Source organism: Otolemur garnettii, unplaced genomic scaffold (genome assembly GCF_000181295.1).
Source record: "Otolemur garnettii isolate 467f Iridium unplaced genomic scaffold, OtoGar3 scaffold00019, whole genome shotgun sequence".
In the NCBI taxonomy this organism is placed as follows: domain Eukaryota; kingdom Metazoa; phylum Chordata; class Mammalia; order Primates; family Galagidae; genus Otolemur; species Otolemur garnettii.
This window is the reverse complement of record NW_003852414.1, coordinates 1883038-1895658: the sequence shown is the minus strand read 5'-3', so window position 1 is coordinate 1895658 and position 12621 is coordinate 1883038. Positions and strand designations below refer to the sequence as shown.

At 40.7% G+C, this 12621-nt stretch overlaps 1 protein-coding gene across 2 annotated transcripts in view; it reads right to left on the bottom strand.

The window, feature by feature from the left end:
* CUL2 (cullin 2) overlaps nt 1-12621 on the bottom strand; it is a 99752-nt gene that overhangs the window by 86808 nt on the left and 323 nt on the right. The window contains exon 1 of one of the 2 annotated variants that reach the window (XM_003786713.2): nt 12516-12621. The exons of the other annotated variant lie outside the window; for it this stretch is intronic. The gene's annotated coding sequence lies outside the window, so the exon portion shown is untranslated. The remainder of the gene's footprint in view (nt 1-12515) is intronic. 2 annotated transcript variants of the gene reach the window in all.

Sequence of the window (12621 nt, the reverse complement as noted above, 5' to 3'; positions counted from 1 at the left end):
CAAAAGCACTTTGTTTTAATGCCTATATTTTAGGTAAGAAGAAATATAATTCCTTTTATTAGAATGTTATACAAATTCCTTCATCTTGATGATCATCCTTAAAATTACTCTCATTTTAATTGCCTAAAAATTAACTTATGAGCTAGTCAAAGTTTGAAATATCTACCTACCTGGCCAACATAAAGCCATGAACTGCTGATCCCTACAATACATTTTGTCCTTATCTTCCACTATATACAAAAATTAACTCAAAATGCCAGCCTGAGAAAGTGTGAGACCTCATCTCTACTAAAAATAAAAATAAAAATATATTAGCCAAACATTATGGTGGGCTAATAGTCCCAGTTATTCAGGAGGCTGAGGCAGAAGGATCATTTGAACCAGGAGTTTGAGGTTGCTGTGAACTAGGCTGATGCCACTGCATTCTAGCCCAGATGAGAGTGAGACTTTGTCTCAAAAAAAAAAAAAAATTTACTCAAAATGGATCAAAACTTAAATAAGAGTTGAACTATAAAAGCCTTAGAAGAAAACATAAGGAAAAGCTTCATGACATTGGATTTGGCAATGATTTCCTGGATATGCTACATAACAGCAAATGCGTGAGCAACAAAAGGCAGATACTCTAGTCATCACCAAAATTGAAACATTCATGCAAAGGGTTTGGTGCCTGTAGCACAGTGATTACGGCACCAGCCACGTTCACTGAGAGTGGAGGGTTCAAATTCGGCCTGGGCCAACTAAATACCAACAACTGCAACAACAACAAAAAAAGCCGGACATTGTAGTGGACACCTGTAGTACCAGCTACATGGGAGGCTGAGGCAAGAGAATCACTTAAGCCCAAGAGTTTCAGATTGCTGTGAGCTGTGATGACACAGTACTCTACCGAGGGTGACATAGTGAAACTCTGTCTCAAGAAAAAAGCCTATAGTCCCAGCTACTCAGGAGGCTGAGGCAAGAGAATCGTCTAAGCCCAGGAGTTGGAGGTTGCTGTGAGCTGTGTAACACCACGGCACTCTACCGAGGGCAATAAAGTAAAACTGCGTCTCTAAAAAAAACAAAAGTCCATGCAAAGGCCCTACCAAGAGAATAAAATATCAAACCACAGAATGGAAGAAAGTATCTATAAATCTGGGTAGGTGTGGTGGCTCATGCCTCCTCTGGGAGGCGAGACAAGTGGACTATCTTAAACTCAGGAGTTTGAGACCAGTCTAACCTAGAGTGAGATCCCATCTCTAAAAATAGCCGGGAGTTGTGGTGGGCACCTGAAGTCCCAGCTACGGGGAGGCTGTGGCAAGAGGAGGCTTGAGCCTAAGAGTTGGAGGTTGCTGTGAGCTGTGACGCTACCCAGGGTGGCACTCTGTCTCAAAAAATATATGTATATAAATCATATGACTAATAAGGATTACTATCCATTGTATATAAAGAATGCTTACAACTCAACAACAAAAAGCCCAACCCAATTTAAAAATGAGCAACCAGGCACGGTGGCTCACATCTATAATTCCAGCAAATTGGAGGACACTTGAGGCCAGCAGTTCAAAATCAGCCTGTGCAAAATAGCAAGCTGCCATCTCTACAAAAAAATTTTTTGGAAAAAAAAAACAAACACAAAAAAATTTTTGAAAAATATTAGGCAAGCATGCTGGCATTGGTCTGCAGTCCCAGTTACTGAGCAGGATGAGGTGGGAAGATCACCAAGCACAAGAGTTCAAGGCTACAGTAAGCTAGATTGTGCCACTGCACTTCAGCCCGGGTAACAAAGCAAGACCTTGGCTCTAAAAAATAAATTCATTAATTTAAAAGCTGGGTAAACGCTGAATACACATTTCTCCAAATAAAATATACCCATGGAAATGAAAGGTTGATATTCACCGTAGTGAAAACTCATAGGTCTTATAAAACAATCACAAAGATAGAAGGGCACAAGAAATCTAATGGCAAAAATCACAGAATTTCACCAAACCACAAAGACAAAAATACAGAGAAACAAACAATTTATAAAACATCTAGAAAATAATTAACAGTATGACAGAAATAAAGCCTCACACATCGATATTAACCTTAGGCATAAATGGGTTAAATGCTTCACTCAAAAAATACAGATGCAGAGGCGGGTGCAGAGGCTTATGCCTGTTTTCTTAGCACCCTAAGAGGCCAACGTGGGAGGATCCCTTGACCTCAGGAGTTCAAGACCAGCCTAAGCAAGAATGAGACCCTGTCTCTACTAAAAATAGGAAAAATTATCAAGGCATTGTGGCAGGCACCTGTGATCCCAGCCACTCAGGAGGCTAAGGCAGGAGGATCCCTTGCTCCAGCAGTTTGAGGTTGGTATGAACTAGGCTGACACCACAGCACTCTAGCCTGGGCAATAGAGTGAAACTGTTATCTCAAATTAAAAAAGAAAAGGTATAAAGGCCAGGCATGGTGACTCATGCCTATAATCTCTAGCATTCTGGAAGGCCAATGTGAGTGAATTGCTCTGAGTTCACATGTTCAAGCCAAAGTGAGCAAAATCGAGACCCCATCTCTAAAAATACCCAGGCACTGATGTGGGCGCCTGTAGTACCAGCTACACAGGAAGGAGGCTGAGGCAAGAGAATCACTTGATTCCCAAGAGCTGGAGGTTGACATGAGTTATAATGCCCTGGCACTCTACCCAGGGTGACAAAGTGAGATTCTGTCTCAAAAAAAAAAAAAAAGAAAGAAAGAAAGAAAGAAAAAGAAAAGAAAAAAATTAACAAAGGAAGATGGGACTTAAATTGGACTTTAGACCAAACAGAATTAACAGACACTTACAGAAACATTCTACCCCACAACAACAGCAAATATTAAAAAATTGTTTTTACCAGCACATGGAACATTCTCCGAGACAGACTACATTAGGCCACAAAACCAATTCTTTTTTTTTTTTTTTTTTTTTTTTTGAGACAGAGTCTCACTATGTCACCCTCAGTAGAGTGCTATGGCATCACAGCTCACAGCAACCTCAAACTCTTGGGCTTAAGTGATTCTCTTGCCTCAGCCTCTCAAGTAGCTGGGACTACAGGCACCTACCACAACTCTCAGCTATTGTTGTTGTTATTGTTATTGTTGTCATTGTTGTTTAGCAAGCCCTGGCCAGGTTCGAACCCACCAGCCCCAGTACATGCGGCCAGCACCCTAACCACTGAGCCAACACAAAACCAATCTTAACAAATTTTTAAGAAATAGAAATCGTATCAAGTATCTTTCAGACCACAATGGAATATGTAGAAATCAATAAGAGGATCTTCAGAAACCATGCAAATACTTGGAAACGAAACGACATGCAACTATCATTGGGTAAAAAAAAAAAAAAAAATTTAAAACGAAATTAAGTTTTTTTGAAATAAATAAAAATGAAAATACAATGTACCAAAACCTGTTGCAAACAGGAAAAGCAGCTCTAAAAGGTAAGATTACAGCATTAAATGCCTACATCCAAAAATTAGAAAGATCACAAATTCACAACCTAATGTCATAACTCAAGGAACTAGAAAAAGAAGACTCAATCAAACCCAAAGTTAGCGGAAGAAATAACAAACATCAAAGCAGAATTTAATAGAGCCCCCCCCCCATAAAAGACCAATGAAATAAAAAGTTAGTTCCTCAAAAAGATAAACAAAATTAATTACCCACAATTTAGATTAACTAAGAGGAGAAGATCCAAAGAAACAGAATCAGAGAGGCAGCGCCTGTGGCTCAGTGAGTAGGGCGCTGGCCCCATTTACCAAGAGTGGCGGGTTCGAACCTGACCCCGGCCAAACTGCAACAAAATAAAGAAGAAGAAAAGAAATAGAATCAGAAATGAAAAAGGAGGCCAGGCATGGTAATCCTAGCACTCTGGGAGACCAAGGTGGATGGATTGCTTGCGCTCAGGAGTTCAAGACCAGCCTGAGCAACAGCGAGACCCCCATCTCTACTAAAAATAGAAAACTAGCTGGGCATTGTAGCAGGTACCTATAGTCCCAGCTTCTGGGGAGGCTGAGGCAAAAGGATCTTTCAAGACAGCAATTTGAGGTTGCTTTGAGCTGTGACACCAGGGCACTCTAAACCTGGAGCAACAGAGTGAGACTCTGTCTCAAAAAAAAGAAAGAAAGAAAGAAGGAAATGAAAAACGAGACATTACAACTGATACCACAAAAATACAAAAGGTCATCAGAGAGTATTAGGCATAACTACACACCTACAAACTAGAAAAGCCACAGGAAATGGATAAATTCCTGTAAACATACAACCTCCTGAGACTGAACTGAGAAGAAACAGAAGTCCTGTACAGACCTTTGACAAGTAGTGAGACAATAATAAAATATGCCAACCAAAAAAAAAAAAGTCTAAGACCAGATGAATTCCCAGCTGAATTCTATCAAACATGCAAAGAAGAACTAATACCAATTCTCCTGACACTACTCCAAAAAATCAAGGAGGGGAGAATTCTCCTCCACTCCTATGAGGCCAGTACCATCCGGATACTAAAAACAGACAAGGGGACACTTGTATGCACGTAACACTACACATCAATATCCCTGATAAACACAGATGCAAATATCCTCAACAAAATACTAACAAATGCAATCCGACAGCACATCAAACAGGTAATGTCCCATTATCAAATGGGTTTCATACCAGGGACACAAAGATGGTTTAATTTACATAAGTCGATAAATGTGATGTATCACATAAACTGAATTAAGGACAAAAACTACATGATCATCTCAGCAGACACAGAAAAAGCATTCAATAAAATTCAGCATTCTTTCATTATAAAAATCCTCAAGAAACTAGACACTGGGAGACGAGGTGGGAGAAATGCTTGAGGTCTGGAATTGGAGAACAGCCTGAGCAGAAGCAGGACCCTCTCTACAAAAAAAAAAAAAAAAGAAAACAGGTGGGTACCGTAGTCGCCACCATATGGGAGGCCAGGAGTTTGAGGCTGCAGTGAGCTATGATGACAGTACTGCACGTTAGCCATGATGACAGAGCAAGACCTTACCTCAAAAAAAAAAAAAAAAAGAGAGAGACAAAGTCCATATATAACAAATCCACAGCCAACATGAAGCAGGAAGAAAAGCTGAAAGCAGCTTCCTCCTAAGAACTAGAATAAGAGAAAGATGTCCACTTTAACCATTTTTTTTTTATAGAGACAGAGTCTCACTTTATTGCCCTCAGTAGAGTGCTGTGAAGTCACAGCTCACAGCAACCTCCAGCTCCTGGGCTTAGGCAATTCTCTTGCCTCAGCCTCCCGAGTAGCTGGGACTACAGGCACCTACCATGACGCCCGGCTATTTTTTTGTTGCAGTTTGACTGGGGCCAGGTTTGCACCCACCACCCGCAGTATCTGAGGCTGGCACTTTACCGAATGAGCCACAGGCGCCACCCCACTTTAACCATTCTTATTCAACAAAGTATTGGAAGTCTTCAATTAGGGAAGAGAAAAAAATACCATGCATCAAAATTGGAAAAGAGGAAGTCAAGTCGTCCCTATTTACTGATACGATCATAAATCTAGAAAACCTTAAGGACTCTTAAAAAACTCAGCTGGATTGTTATTAGCGTACAGAAATGCTACTGATTTGTGTACACAGATTTTGTATCATAAAATGTTTTTCCTGAATTCATGTGTCAATCTGAGCACCAAATCAAGAAGGCAAGCCCATTTCTAATAGCTGCAAAAGATGAATGCCTAGGAATATATTTAACCAAGAAGATAAAAGACTATACAGGTACATCTACAAAACACTAATGAAAAAAATTGCAGATGACATAAACGAATGAAAAATCATCCCAGGCTCATGGATCAGAACTATTATCACTAAAATGATCATACTGCCCAAAGCAATCTATAAGTTCAACGTGACCTTGTCAAAATATCAACATCAATTTTCACAGAATTAGAACAATTTTAAAGTTCATATGGAACAAAAAAAGAGCCGTCATAGCCAAAACAATTCTAAGCAAAAAGAACAAAGCTGGAGGCATCACACTGTCTGATTACAAATTATAGTACAAGGCCATAGTAGCCAAAATATGGTATAAAAATAAACATATCAATGGAACAGAATAGAGAACCCAGAAATAAAATCATATACCTATAGTCAAGTGATCTTTGACAAAGTTGACAACATACACCGAAGAAAACACACCGTTTACAATAAATAGTGCTGAGAAAATTGGACTGTCTTATGTAGAAGAATGAAACTGGATCCCTACTCACCACATACACAAATCAACTCAAAATGGATTAAAGCCTTGAATGTAAGACCTGAAACTACAAAAATACTAGAAGAAAACCCAGGGAAGGCTCATGGAGCTGGTGGGTTCAAATCCAGCCCAGGCCTGCCAAACAATGACAACTACAACCAAAAAATAGCCAGGCATTGTAGCAGGTGCCTATAGTCCCAGCTACTTGGGAAGCTGAGGCAGGAGAATCGCTTAAGCCCAAGTTTGAGGTTGCTGTGAGCTGTGATGCCACAACACTCTACCTAGGGCAACAACTTGAGACTCTGTCTCAAAAAAAAGGAAAACCCAGGGAAAAGTCCTTTATACCTTGGTTTATCCAAGAGTGTCCAACCTTTTTTCTTCTCTGCTGCAAATTGGAAGAATAAGACTTGCCTTGGGCCACACGTTTAAATAAACAAACACTAAGGTAAGGTGATGAGCAAAAAGAAAAAAAAAGTCTGTACATACTTTACAGACTTGATACCACAGATAAGCAAAACAAGCATCAAATAATCAGCATGAGGCCTAAGGGCCACAGGTTAGACCCTCCTGGAGGCAAAGAATTCATGGCTATGATCTCAAAAGCACTGGTTTTGATAATCATGTTACAGTTACCTAAGCTGCTAACATTAGAAAAAGCTGGGTGAAGGGTATATCCTCACTTTCTTTTTGTAATGTTTCTGTAAGTCTAAAATTATTTCAAAATTTAAAAAAAGTATCAGCGGTGCCTGCAGCTCAGTGGGTAGGGCGCTGACCACATACACCAGGGTTGGCAAGTTCGAACCCAGCCCAGGCCACAAAAAAATAGCCAGGTGTTGTGGCGGGTACCTATAGTCCCAGCTACTTGGAGGGCTGAGGCAAGAGACTCACTTAAGCCCAAGAGTTTGAGGTTGCTGTATGTTGTGACACTGCGGCCCTCTACAGAGGGCAACACAGTAAGCCTGTGTCTCAATTTAAAAAAAAAAAAAAAAGTATCCTGTGAATTCTCTCCTGGAACTAAATTAAAACAAAGCTGAGAAATTCAAGTATTCACATAGGGTAAATCTAACATTTCATTCTCTGAAAAGCAATCTATGTTAGAACAAGACATAATTCACTGAGTTACTAGATACTGATCAAATAGTCTAGCCCTCTACTAGGGGCTGGAAATGTTACCTTCAAGAAGCTTACAGCTGATAAGGAAAACAAAAATGATAAATTGTCAATCTGATTGATGAAAAAAATGACACACACAATTAGGCTACAATTCAATGATTAACAGTAATATCATTTACAATACTAAAGTATATAAAAGAAATCTTTTAGATTTAGATAACTAAAATCTTCAAATAGGACATTAAGACCTGTACACGTACAGAGTTAATATAAACCTAAGATACTACATATATTTTATATGGTAGTCTTATACATAATGTCTAATGCTTTAAAACATTCTATTAAATATTTTCTAGCAAAGATTATGCTTCTCTGACCTAGAAACCAGCTGCTTAATCTCACAAAAAAGAATTTTATAAAAGATAGGAAACAATAACAAAAATAACAAATAAAATCAAACTGAACTAAACAGCTTTGAAATCAAGAACAATCTCAAAAAAACAGGTAAAACAATTTACACAAAAAGTATCTGAAGCCAGGCGAGGTGGCTCACGCCTATAATCCTGGCACTCTGGGAGGCCGAGACAGGTAGATTGCCTGAGCTCACAGGTTCGAGATTAGCCTAAGCCAGAGCGAGACCTCATCTCTAAGGGGCAGGCACCTGTAGTCCCAGCTACTTGGGAGGCTGAGGAATGAGAATCACTTGAGCCCAACAGTTTGAGGTTGCTGGCTGCTATTGAGCTATGACATCACAGCACTCTACCAAGAGCAACAAAGTGAGACTCTGTCTCCAAAAAAAAAAAAAGCATCTGGCTAAAGAGACCTAACTAACACTCAAAATGTCAACCAATACGGAACATATTACAAATTCAGTAGAGAATACAATGCAAGTCTGGATTTTTAATTCTTCAAAATAATAAAGCTTACAGCAAGAAAAAAATATTCCATCTCCTTTCTTACAAATGACTCAATCAGCAGGATTCAACCACGCCCCAAAAGTCATTGCAGATCTAACATCATAACACTACCCCCTGTCTCAAAACCTTTAAGAATCAAAGGAGTATCTCCAATAAGTCTTTCCCAATTAAAAGCCAAATACAAAGTAGATAAATCTATATATTCTTGAAGACGGGTAACACAAGGATTATGCTAACATCTGTGATTTGAAAGCCACATTACTGTTAAAATTCAAACCCAGGCAAAGAGCCAGATCACCCTGAAAAGATATTTTTTGATTAACTGATTACTAAGAGAGGATTCGGTCATACATCTCAAGTATCAATAACTTATTATAAGTCTCATGGTAACATTCCAAATTTGTGCTTGTTTTTCCAAGATTTAACAGTAGCCAGTCATGAAGTCTTGATAATATTATTAAGACTTGAAAGCTGATCCTGTCATCAATATTTTAAACTTAATTGATAATATATACATGAAAAAATTGTTTTCAATCATAACCATTTCTCCAGCATATACAAAAAATAGGCAGTTAAGATGAAGCGCAAAAGAAATAGTGCAAAAAAAAAAAAAAAGTAAAGAAAGAAATGTGCAAACTTCTGGCTCAGTGCCTATAGCACAGTGGTTACGGCGCCAACCACATACAAGGAGGCTGGCAGGTTTGAACCGAGCCTGGGCCAGCTAAACAACAATGACAACTGCAACAACAACAAGAAAATTAGCCAGGCGTTGTAGTAGGTGCCTGTAGTCCCAGCTACTTGGGAGGCTGAGGCAAGAGAATCACTCAAGCCCCAGAGTTTGAGGTTGCTGTGAGCTGTGATGCCACAGCATTCTACTGAGGGTGATACAGTGAGACTGTCTCAAAAAAAAAAAAAGAAAGAAAAGAAATAGTGCAAACTTCTGTTTAAAAAAAAAAAAATCTCACACACACACACAAAAAAGGTTTTTTTTGAGACAGTCCTCACTCTGTTGCCCTAGAATGCCATGGTGTCATAGCTCACAGCAACCTCCAACTCTTAGGCTTGAGCAATCCTCTTGCTCTAACCTACAAGTAGCTGGGACTACAGGCATCTACCACAATACCTAGCTAGTTTTTTTAGAGATGGAGTTCTTGCTCTTGGATGAACTGCAGAACGCAAGCAATCCACCAGCCTCGGCGTGAGCCACCTCCCTGGCCTATAAACCACCCTTTAAACAACTCCACATTTGTAGATCCAAACTCAGAGGGCAGGGACCAAATCAGATTTTCTCTTCTTTCTATAATTTCTCTTTAGGTGTTCCCATCCTGTCTCACAACTTAAATACTACTTAGTACTCCAAAAAATACAAGGGATCGAAGCAAGTAACATATGCCATCATTTCTGTAAAGTGGAGGACTAATATAAATGTATTTGCTTGTATGTGCACAAAATATTTCTTTAACACTGGCTACAAGGAAAACTGGGTGACGGAGATTTTAATTCTATTCCCTATTGGGTATTTTAAGTTCTGAACCATGTGAATATAGTTTTTATTTATAAATATAGCATACCAATAAATAAATGTGATGACTCTGCATCTGTCTTTCTCTCCCCACTAGAATTTAAGTGCCTTGAAGGCAGAGATTTATGTCCATTTTTTCAACAATCTGATCTAACTCTGGTGCTTGAGAAACATTTGTTGAATGAATCAATGACTCCTTGACCTCTCCACTAATTCTAGACTTGCATATTCAATTGATCCAATTGCCTACTTCTTTCTCACCTCCATCTGAACAACTAGATCGAACTTAGTATGTCCCATCCAATGCCATCTCATGTAGCAATTTGCTCCCCTCACCGCTTCCCCATCTCAGTACATGGCACCATCATCCTCTAGTTGAAGACAAAAGCCCAGAAGTCATTCTTGTCCCAATCAACGGGATGTCAATCCTGTCATCCAAACCATGACAAGTTCAATAAATATCTTTAACTCCAAAATACACTGCAAAACCTTTTCACTTGTCCCTTAACATTCCATAGTCCCAGGCTGGGCACGGTGGCTCAAGCCTGTAATCCTAGCACTCTGGGAGGCTGAGGCGGGTGGATGGCCTGAGCTCAGGGAGTTGAGACTAGACTGAGCAAAAGCGAGACAGTCGCTACTAAAAACAGAAAATCTGGGCAGTGCCTGTGGCTCACTGAGTAGGGTGCCAGCCTCATATACGGAGGGTGGCGGATTCGAACCTGTCCCCCGGCCAAACTGCAACAAAAAAATAGCCAGGCATTGTGGCAGGCACCTGTAGTCCCAGCTACTCAGGAGGCTGAGGCAAGAGAATTGCCTAAGTCCAAGAGCTGGAGGTTGCTGTGAGCTATGACATCATAGCACTCTATCCAAGGTGACAGCTTGAGACTCTGCCTCAAGAGTAAAAATCAAAAATTCCATAGTCACTACTCTTCTCACTAGTCTCCCCTTTTCTCCAATCTACAAGTCAAACTGTCAATCAGAGACCATATGACTCCCAGTTTATCATAGAATTCCAACAGCTTTTCAATGTATTATAATAAAAGCCAAACTCCTTTGGACAACAGGACCTCATAGGATCCTGCCACTGGCTAGGACATACATAACCTATCATATCTCACCTGCGCTGAGCTACTTTCAGCTGACTAGTCACCACCTTGATACCACTTTGGCCTCTTCCGTTTGTTCCTCCTTCCGACAGCAACACTCTTCCCTCAGAACTTCCAAAAGCTACATCCCTCTCATTTCTCAGGTATCAGGTCAAAGGTCACCTCAGAAAGACCTTTCCAAAACACAGCATCTGAAATAATCTTCACCCACCCTATCTATATTTCCTTCATATCACTTATTCTCTGAAATTACTTTTATTTCCTACTGATTGTCTTTCCCTCCCCAGACAGAACTGAAGATCCAACTGGGTGAAAGAACAGGTACTTCATGTGTCTTGGTTACTGTTGTATCCATAACGTCTGCAATACTGCTTGGCAGATAAACCAGATGCTTAAGAAATATTTGTCAATTGATAAAGGCAAAATGACCTTACAGAAGGTCCACAACATTTGAGTGACAAACTGGCGAGGACAGAAGACATGGACAGAACACATTTACAGGACACTGAAAATCGCCAGAGATGATGGCAAATGAAGAATATTTCAGATGCATGTAATCATCAAAAGGTATTTTTCACACACTATGCACCATACACACTGTAGAAATGGTCCTCAACCTCACAAACAGCAGCTGAAAAAACAAACACTTCAAAACACTCTGTACATCTACCTGTTACTTCACCTGACTCTTTTGGAAGGGTCTTTCAAATACTGTTCATAGGCAAAAGGGACAAAGTATAACTAATTTGTTCATTTGTCTGTCTTGAAAAGGATGTCAGATTCTAAAGGGCAGGGAATGGTGCTTTGAATATTTTTAAGTGCTAATTATGTACTCAGTAGTCAATCAGAACAAACTGATTATTTCCCATACTTTACTATGCATTTAGATTTGGAACAGGTCCAACTCAGTATCTTCCTATTAAAAAGTCAAAGGCTATAGCGCATCTTAGCAGTTTACAGCTTATCTTCAAAATTTAAGCTTCCACGGTACTGTCCTAACTGGTAATAGTAACCCATGAGGGGAAGGGGAGGACTTAATAACAATAACAATCTGCAATTCACAGATATTTGATTTGCATCCATGTAAGGGTAGGGAATGGCCCAGACTCCCCAGTGTGCAAGCTAGTGCTGGAGAGTCTAAGGATCTTATTTCACCAGACCCTAAATATTGAAATAAGAGGTCTAGTATGCACGTAGGATACTCCTCTCCAAAGCTATCAATCGTCCCTATCTGCAGAAACAAAAGTGAAAATACTCATGGAAAGGATGTATGAGACTGCTGCCCCTCCTCGACACACTGAGTTGTGTATCCCCATGAGCACGTAAATAAGCAGGAGTCCACGCACTCTCTCACCTTCTCTCCCTGAGGAGGAAAATGGGGCCGAGGGAGGGGCGGTCAAGATCGGGCTGGGGAGGCCCAGGATCCAGTCCAGGGGGTGGCTGGGCTCAGGGGTCGGCGCTCTGGGGAGCCGAGGTCACTTATAGGACACCACGCTCCCAGGCCTCCCCCTTTCATCCCTCTCCCCTCCTCCTCGCCCCCAACTCCTTTCCTTCGCCCCATCCCCGCTACCCATTAACCGAGAAGGGAAGTTTCCCGGCGCCTGCAGCCCGGCTCCGCGACCCTCAGCGGGTTACCTTCTGCAGAAGCGGGGCAAGGGGCTAGGGACAAGGGGAGGGGGAGGCGGCCCGAAGGAGTGAAGGACGAAGCCCCCGGCGAGGAAGGTGGGCGGCGGCGGCGGCG